Here is a 9,862-nt window from a genome sequence, read left to right as displayed (position 1 = left end):
CTGCCGGCGCTTATGGCTCAAAGTGCCAGGAGGAGGCGGAGCGTCTTGAACCTGCAACCCTGGCATCTGGACACCAAGCCTTGGGGCACACCATGCCGGTGGCACCTGTGAGTGAAGGGGGAGAGCAGGGCTGGGAGGGGCCTAGAGTCTTCGGGAGCAGCCCGTCTGCAGTCTGCCGAGGTTGATGTGACCTCGCTTGGGCTTGGTCAAAGCCCCTGGTCAGCTCTGCCGCTTGCCTTCCAGGTGCGGTTAGCCCTGAGACGGCTGGTGTTGCGCTCAGAGAAGCAGCTGTCACTGGGCTCCGTTAAATAAGAGAAATCAAAGAGCCGAGAGTAAATATCCTCCCAGCCCCTTCCTATGCCCCTGGGCAAGGAGGGCTGGGGGCGGGGGTAATGGAAAACGGCTGCTGCTTTGCATTTTATAATGAAAAGACTCCTGCTACGTAGAGAGGAGAGCTGATTAATTTCCAGGAATACCTGGCATGTTCCCTGCCCCAGCCCTGAAGCCTGACAGCACCTAGCAAAGGTGTGTCCATACAGCCATGTTGGCCTGGCTCCTGGTACATTGGGAGCAAGTTTGAGCTGCATTGATTAAAAAAAAAAAAAAAGCAAAGATTGAAAAACACCTCTTTGTACTCAAATGGCACTATAAAATGCAGATTACAGCATCTGATTTTGTCTTCTATGTTGATTTTGAGGCAGAGCGCAAATAGGTTCATAGGAAAAGTAGCAATAAACAAAGGGAAAGGGAGAGGATTCTGCCATCCACAGCACTGCATGTTGTTTTTTGTTATTTTTCCTTCTGTTCTTCAAGTCAGTATATGCTATTTAAACCACTTTATGGTGTTAGGTAATGAGCTAATGCTTCCTCTTTTCAGAGCAAGCAGCAGTGCCTTTCATATGAGTCACATACATTTAATCTATTCAAATGGAGCATACTGAGTGGAGAGAATGGTATGTGTCATTATATAAAGAACTTGGCATTATAATGCTATCTGGCTGAAGATCTTATTTATTTTGCAATTTAGAGAATGTAGACAAATCAGGAATTGAAAATGAATGTGCATGCTTAAATGCATGACTTTATTTTCATCCATAATGACCAAATGACTGGTCACCAGGAGGTGCATTGATGGGTCCCACGGTGTGGGGGTCTGAGTGGTGCGGGTCTGGAGGACCTGAGGCTATGCCCACCCCCCCCCCCCACCGCCCTGGTGCAGGGGCGGGGGACCTGAGGCCACAACCCCCCACCCCGACGCCTGGGAAGTGAGGCTGTGTCCCCCGCCCTGCAGGGCTTGACGGGGGTGGGGCTGGCCAGGTCTTGGTGTCGCCCAATGGGGGTGGGGCTACCCGGACACTTCTATTATAGAGAAAGGGCAAATAGCAATATTAACATATTTCCTCTAATTGATTCCCTTTTAATGTGCACAAATTTCATGCACCAGACCACTAGTAAGTAAATAAAAGGTGGACTTGCAGGAAGAATGTTGTGTCTAACAAAAGGCATGGATCTTAGAGCTGTCCTCCTACAGGGTGGGAACAACTCACTTTGAGGGGCTGGCATGCCCTCTGTCTCTCCAAGCCTCAGTGATTTCATCCAGTCCAGCTTCCAAAGGCTGTCCCTTAGTCTTGAACTTGATCTTGTCTGTGCACCAAGGACAGCAAATCAACACAACAGAATTTTATTCCTTGGAGTTGCAATAATTAAAACAAGTGTTCTTGGCAAAGATTCCAAGAAAGAAGCCTCATGTACTGCTTGCAGGTGTGTGAATTGCTACAACGCATTTTGGAAAGCAGTCTGCCAATATCTATGACAGTGAATAACTCCTCTCTCTCTCTGATACCAAAGAAGCAGGACACCAAAGTGATTTTAAAAGAAAGAAAGAAAGAAAAATGAAATCTGGAGAACAAACTGATAAAACTCCAAGGAAAAATTGTCCTGAAAGTGCTATGAATTCTCAAAAATGTTCAAGCAAGCAATAATTCCCATGTTATAAAAGCTAAGACAAAACGTAGAAAAAATGAAAAACTTCCTATTTAATTTCTGAAGGCTATATTTACCAAGATGCCAACACTAAAGTAGAAAACTCGACTGATACAAAATCCAAAATAAAACACTGGCAAATAGAATTAGAATATTAAAAAAGTAAGGCAAAGTGATCAAGTTGAATGACCCCAGTAATGCTTAGAACATCTATTCATGTAATTCACAACCTTCACAGATTAATGGAGAAAACTATAAATCCTAAAAAATAATTTGGTGAAATTCAACAATAATTCCTAATACATCTTCAAAAAACTCTTTAGTAAATTAGGAATGCAGGGACCATTTGTTCAATTGATATGCCATGCCACTATATTCCCTATGTTCCTAAATTCCAATCTTCACTCATCTGCAGAGATGTGTCAAGTGCTCTCCTCTCCTGCTGGGACCAATAGGAACCTTGGCAAAAAGTTTGAGGAAAGGGGAGAGCAGAGCGAGGCCAGGTTATTTGTTCCTTTGTCTCCATCCCTGCAAGGTGACCTTGGTTGTCAGTGTAGCTCTTAGGGCAGCTGACTCCATGAACTTTCACCCTCTGGGCCCTGAGCATCGCTCTCTCTGTTATCCCTTTGCCTTAGAGGCAGGAAAGGGCAGCTGCTCCTAAGCCTTGGGGTGCTGCACTACCCTTTGAGGCACCCTTCCCTTAAGTTTTCATTAATACAGATTCGTGTTAGTCACAGTTTTTCTGTTCTATAAAGTCATAGAGAACCTGAATCAGGGAACACTGAACCATTGCTCCTAGGGGAAATACAGGGTGAGGTTCCTGCTAGCCTCTGCTCACATTTTTGTCAATGATGAATGCAGAACTTTGTTTTACATATGTTTCTGTTTAAAGACACTTCATATAACATGTACTGTTAACTCATGAACATTGAACTCACAGTCAGCAGCTCTATAACTCACACCTGAATGAAGGTGATCTAACTCACAGATTTTCTCTGTAAGGCACATAGCAGCCCTTTTGCTCTTAGGAACACTGGATAGCACTTCAGCATTATGCTTGAGGGCCATTTTAAATATCAAAATTGCCAACCAAAGTACAAAAATATGAAAAACATGTCAGTAAGCATACTGTGAAAAGGACACTTGTTTGCAGTAAGAGGGCCTGAGCAAGAAGGCAATGCCACCTTGCTCAACCTCAGCTAGGAAGCTGCACGGCAGTGACAAGTTTTCAGCACTCTGCATGTCTGTGAACAACTGTAGACATCACAGTATTTATTTTAAGATTGAAATTTGTAAATATGGAGTACTGGACAATGAGGATTGACTGTAGTCCCTTTATACATGCTATTTCAAATTCTGAAATAATAATAATTAAATCAAGTTACTATGCTATTTCAAATTGCCATTGGTTTCTTACTGAGAGCCTGATTTTATAGGTGTCTATGTCAGAAATCTGCAAATATCATATTGAATCATAAAAATTAAAAGCATTACTATTAAAAGAGCAAGGAAGGACTGCAGTACCATTTATTGTGCTAGAAATCTTTAGACCATATGATAAGAAAAAGAAATAAGACATGAATATTGTGAAGCAAAGACAAAAATGTCTTTGATTTAGAACTACATAATTATTCACCCATAAAATCCAAAAAAATAACTTATAACCTGTTTAACCAACAAGATTGCTTCAGGGTGGATGGGTATAAAATCACTGTATGATAAGTGTTAGCTTCCCTATATGTTCACCAAAAGCAATGTAATTGAAAATGTAAAAAATGTAATTGAAAAAAAATGCCATTCACAACACCAACAAACTTCTAAAATCCGAGGAATAAGCTCAACAGGCAAAAGGTAACACTCGTGAAAACAAATCCTATCTAATAAAAGAGCAATATGCAAATTAACCGTCACTCCGCTACAGCCACAAGCCACGCCCACCAGCCAATCAGGAGCAAATATGCAAATAAACCCAACCAAGATGGCTATGGCCACAGAGAGCAGGAGGGAGGCTTGGGTTTCCCTGGCAATAGAGGAAGCCAAGCTTTCCACCTGTCCTTGCTGGCCTAGGCCTCCACTCAAGGCTACAAAGTTTCAATGATAGAAGATACATAAACCCAAACAGAAATGGCGGCAGCCACTGAGCTGGAAAGAGCAGGAGGTTAGAGTTGCCCCTGGTGATGGAGGAAGCCAAGCTTTCCGCATACCCTTGCCGGCACAGGCCTCACTTAAGGCTACAAAGTTTCAATCATAAATCCCAATAGAAATGGCTGCCGCCACGGAGCAAGCAGAAGGCTTGGCTCCACTCCAGGCTACAAAGTTTCAATTATAGAAGATAAATAAACCCCAGATACCAGGGCCTCTGCTTGGGTCGCCAGGGGCCGTGGCCAGCCTGCAAACCACCACAGGCCACCCCATGCCCCAAGGGAACCCCCACCCTGATCCAGGACATCCTTCAGGGCAAACCAGCTGGCCCCCACCTGTGCACCAGGCCTCTATCCTATCTAATAAAAGAGTAATATGCAGATTGACCATCACTCCAACACACAAAATGGCTGCCCCCATGTGGTCAAAGATCTTGCCCCATGTGGACACAAGATGGCCACCACAAGATGGCCAGCAGGGGAGGGCAGTTGGGAGGGACCAGGCCTGCAAGGGAGGGCAGTTGTGGGCAATCAGGCCTGCAGGGGAGGGCAGTTGGGGGGGACCAGGCCTGCAGGGGAGAGCAGTTGGGGGTGACCAGGCCTGCAGGGGAGGGCAGTTAGGGGTGACCAGGCTGGCAGGGGAGCAGTTAGGCATCAATCAGGCTGGCAGGGGAGTGGTTAGGGGGTGATCAGGCTGGCAGGCAGAAGCAGTTAGGGGCAATCAGGAAGGCAGGCGAGCAGTTGGGAGCCAGCAGTCCTGGATTGTGAGAGGGATGTCCGACTGCCCGTTTAGGCCCAATCCCAGGGATCGGGCCTAAACGGGCAGTCGGACATTCCTTGAGGGATCCCAGATTGGAGAGGTTGCAGGCTGGGCTGAGGGCACCCCCCCCTCATGCACGAATTTTGTGCACCGGGCCTCTAGTATCTATAATAATAAAAGTGCAATATGCTAATTAGACAGGACGTCCTTCTAGATGACCTTTTGGATGAAGCTGGGGCTGCGAGGGAAGCCCGGGTCCCAGGTGCCAGAGGGAAGCCAGAGGGAAGCCTGGGTCCCAGGTGCCAGAGGGAAGCCAGTGCCAGCAGCCGGGAGAAGGAAGATCTACCCTTGCATGAATTTTGTGCATTGGGCCTCTAGTGAAAACTTATAAAAGGACAAAAAGAGCATCTGAATAAATGGAGAGTTAAACCACATTCCTAGTTTGAATGAGTCAATATTTTTAAAATACAGTTGTCCCCTAATTAATCTACATTCTTTGCAACACCAGTCAAAACTCACTTCCCCAACCAAAATCTTACAATCCATGTCAAATGTTATCAGAAATTCAGTTGGAAGAGTCTGCACCAGGACAGCAAGGTGGACTTTGAAATGGGAGACTAATGAGGGTATCAAAGTGCATGATAAGTTATAGTAATTTAGAAAGGGTGACATAAAAGGAAGGAATAAACAGATCAGTGGAACACAATAATTAGTGCAGAAACAGACTTATGTATGTATAGGAATTTAGTAAATGACAAAGGCTGTACTTTGAAGCAGTAAGTGAAAAACAAAAAAATGCTCTCAAAAAACTAATGGTGCAAAAAGGTATTTGCAACTTATGTAATAAAAGACAAGGAATGAACAGACAGAATATATAAATAACTCTTACAAATTCGTAAAGAGAGAGTGAAAAAAAAAAGTGGGCCCTGGCTAGGTAGCTCAGTTGGTTGGAACATAGGCCTGTACATTAAAAAGGTTGCCAGTTCGATCACCAGTTTGAGCAAGTCCAGGAAGCAACTGACGCATGTTTCTCTCTCACACTGATGTTTGTTTCTCTCTCTCTCTCTCTCTCTCTCTCTCTCTTTCCCCCTTCCTCTCTCTACAAATCAATAAAACATATCCTTGGGTGAAGATTTAAGGAAAAAAAAAAAAAAGAAATGTGGGCAGTGGACAAAGAATGTGAGAAGACAATTAGGAGGAAAGCGCACATTTAACCAGCAACTGAATGAAAAGACCCTCAATTACAATAGCAATCAGGGAAATGCAAATTAAACAGGGATGAAATATCATTTCCAAACATCAGTTTGGCAAAAAAAATTGAAGACTGATAGTAGCAAGTGTTGAGAGAGTGGAGAATGGCATTGTCCTGCTCTGTGAGTGGTTCAGCTCTTTCAGAGGGCAACATGGCAGTACAAGTTAAAAAACTAAATACACATACCTGATGATCCAAAAATGCATTTTCAGTTATCTAATATAGAGAAATACTTTCACATAGGCTCAAAGTGAAAAATTGTAAACCAACTTCAATATCCATTAAAATGGTTAGATAATTGATTATACTTTCATGCTACTTATCACTGTAGCAATTTTTTAAAAGCTAGATCAATATAAACCAGCATTAAAATATACCTTTACAGTTGTATGTGAAACACAGACTTTATTCTTATTCTAGAGGCCCAGTGCACAAAATACGTGTACGGGGGGGGGGGTGACTAAACCAGCAGTCAGACATCCCTCTCCCAATCTGGGACTGCTGGCTCCTAACTGCTCACCTGCCTGCCTGCCTGATCACCCTTAACTGCCTCTGCCTGCTGGCCTGATTGTCCCTAACTGCCCCCCTGCCAGCCTGGTTGCCCCAAACTTCCCCCCTCTGCTGGCCTTATCACCCCTAACTGCCCCCTCCCCACCAGCATGGTCGCCCCCAACTGCCCCCCTGGTGGCCTGGTTGCCTCCAACGTCCCCCCCTGCTGGCCTGGTCGACCTTCACTGCCCGCCTCCCCACCGACCTGGTCACCCCACACAGCCTGCTGTTCAGTTGTTTGTCTGATTGTTTAGGTCGTGATGGCCCCTGGCTTTTTATATATTAGGATTATTGTTTACTAATTATTGTATTATTTTCCATAAGAGCAACTGTAAACCTACTTTTGCCCCATTCTGTACTATCAGATGCAAAAACATACTGTTGAAAATATATGTAATGCTTTGTAATATATGTAAAATAGAAAACAGCTGTTTGTGTGGACAAACTTAATATTTTTATCTATATAGGAATGTGTGTAAGCACATCAAAAATGTGTAAGGATACACTCCAAATTAATAATCAGATATTAACTCTAGGGAGGTAAATGAGTTTGGAAAGTGGTCATCAAAGAGACTCTTACTTTAATTTTAATTTAAAAATTTTAAAATCTTTTAATTGGAGTAAAAATAAAACATAAAATTTACCATCTTAGCCATTTTAAGTGCAGAGCTCAAGGTTGCTAAGTATATCCACATTGCTGGGCAACAGATCTCTAGCACTTTCTCATCTTGCAAAACAAACTCTATGACTCCCCATTTCCCTCCCTCCCCTTATTCAGCCCCTGGCAGCCACCATTCTACTTCCTGTCTCCATGAATTTGACTACTTCATACAAGAGGAATCATACAGTATTTGTCTTTTTGTGACTGACTTATTTCCCTTAGATTAATGTTTTCAATATTCATCTACACTGTAGCATGTGTCAGAATTTCCTTCCTTTTTAAGGCTGAATAATATTTCATTGTACCGGTATGTAAATACCACGTTCTATTTATCCATTTTTCTGTAGGTGGACACTTGGGTTGCTTCTACCTTTTGGCTATCATGAATATGCTGCTATAAATATGAGTGTGAAAATATCTCTTCCCAACCCTGCTTTCCTTTCTCTTGGAGATATACCCAGACATGGGATGGCTGGGTCATATGGTAGTTCAATTTTTAATTATTTTAGGAACTATCAGACTTAACTTGTTCTATTTTTATTGTCTGCATATTTCACAAGAAGAATATATTTATTTATTATTTATGTTATTAAAGGAAAAAAAATTAGTCAAGATAGATGTAGTTCAAAGGACACCAGTCCCAAGTAAATAGTGGTTTTAGTGACAGCTGAGAGTGAGCAAGCTGGGTAGTCTCTGGCCTAGCAAAACTCTTGTGAACTGAAAGTGTTGGAAATGATGGGTCTAACATTTAGTTAACATCACTGATTGTTTTATTGTTCACAAATATGCACTAGCTTTGCCTGGAGGAGCCTTATACTTAACCCAACAGATAACCAGTGTGGCCACCTGACTTGCTTTCATCAATGAAACATGAGCGAAGTGTGGAGAGCTGATTCCAGTTATAAGAGCCACTGCTGTTGTTTCCTCAGTCCTCTCTCCCCTCGGGTGTGGTAGCCAACAGTGTCCTGAGCAGAGGTTGCAATGGCAGCTGTGGTCCCAAAGGGAGGGCATGTGCAGCAGAGCTGCAATCAAACATTAATTCGCATAAAACAGGAGTGAGAAGTAGATCTTGAGGGTGAAAAATGTGTGGATTTATTTTGATGCCCCAGGGCAATGTGACCTGTCTATCTCATGCAAGATGTTTATTTAAACCTCCTCATTGGCGTAAGGACTGTGGACTCCAAGTGGGAACAGGAATTTGTAAACTCGAGGCCTCTTTTCCTCCAGCAGGCTTCAGTCCTCTTCTGAATATAGGTATGCGTGGCTTCCATGCCAAGGAAAATGCTAACACCATACACTATATCGCATTTCAGGGAAGAGGCCATGCAGCACAGGGTGTGGCAGCTCAGGAATCATCCAGAGCCCTGGAAGCCTGACCCCTCCCTGGAGTCTAGATACTATCTGGACTAAAGTTAGATGTAGGAGAAACAAACCACAGAGGGTATACCCACTCTCTCCACCAAAAATCTCACCATGTTCAAGCAGAGAATGTCTCCACCTCAGAACTTATTTCAAAAATTCAGCTTTAAGGGAATTTAGCAGAGTGTGAGCTGTGAATCTCTGGTTATGGAGATTAATCCACCCATGAACCTTGGAGCCAGGGCAAACAAAGCTGCCTCCAGAGTGCCCTCTCTCAACTGAGAAAGGACTGTCAGCTTCATTCTGATAGAATAATACTTCTCTGCTTTGCTGGTAGAGTTGGGCCTTGTTGGCAGTAGTCCAGTTCAAGGTGAAGGTGAAACTATGCTCTGAGTTTAACCTCATTCTGTGGAAATGGCTAAAATTTTCCTTTATATTTGTTAGTTGTCTTAGAGTGTGTGTGTGTGTGTGTGTGTGTGTGTGTGTGTTGTGTGTGTGTTTAACAGAAAAGCTTTGACAAAAGATTATGTAAGAAAACTGTATTCAACAAGCTGTGGCAAAAGGAAACTGAATCATTACAAGAATTAGTCATTGCTAGCCAAAAAAAACCTGATGTTAACTTCATGAAAGGAGCTATTAAATAAGGGCATTATATTCTCCTAGCTAATTTTCTGCCTTTTCTCCTGCTGCCTTGAAATGCTAACACATCTGCTGGGAAACAGATGGCAAATCCAAAGGCAGTACAACCCACAGGACTTCAGGGTTCCTGGGATCCCTTGAAACAGTCATCTTAAGCAAGTGTCATTCCTCGAATCTCAGTAAAAACATCCTGAGAATATGGTTTTACAATCTCTAAAAAGATACATCATGTCTATGCAAATGTACATTTCCTTTGACATTCCTATATGTGCTGTTGGTTTCCCAAGGTGCACTGGTTAATTAGCATTTTCTTAATTAGCATCTTTCAATTGTTCTTATAAGATAAGAGCATATGGTGTGAAGAAAGGTACTGGGGGCTTGGAATTTGGAATTCTAGCTCTGACTTCAGCACTGACTAACAGGATCTTGGGCAAGTTGGAGCATCTCTGGCCTCATTTTTTTTTTCCTATTAAACGAGAGTAAAATAATTATGGCTCACCTCTGTTATCTGATTTGTT

This window comes from Plecotus auritus (assembly GCF_963455305.1).
Source record: "Plecotus auritus genome assembly, chromosome: 3".
NCBI lineage: Eukaryota > Metazoa > Chordata > Mammalia > Chiroptera > Vespertilionidae > Plecotus > Plecotus auritus.
The sequence above is the reverse complement of the archived record's forward strand: the minus strand, read 5'-3'. Positions refer to the sequence as shown.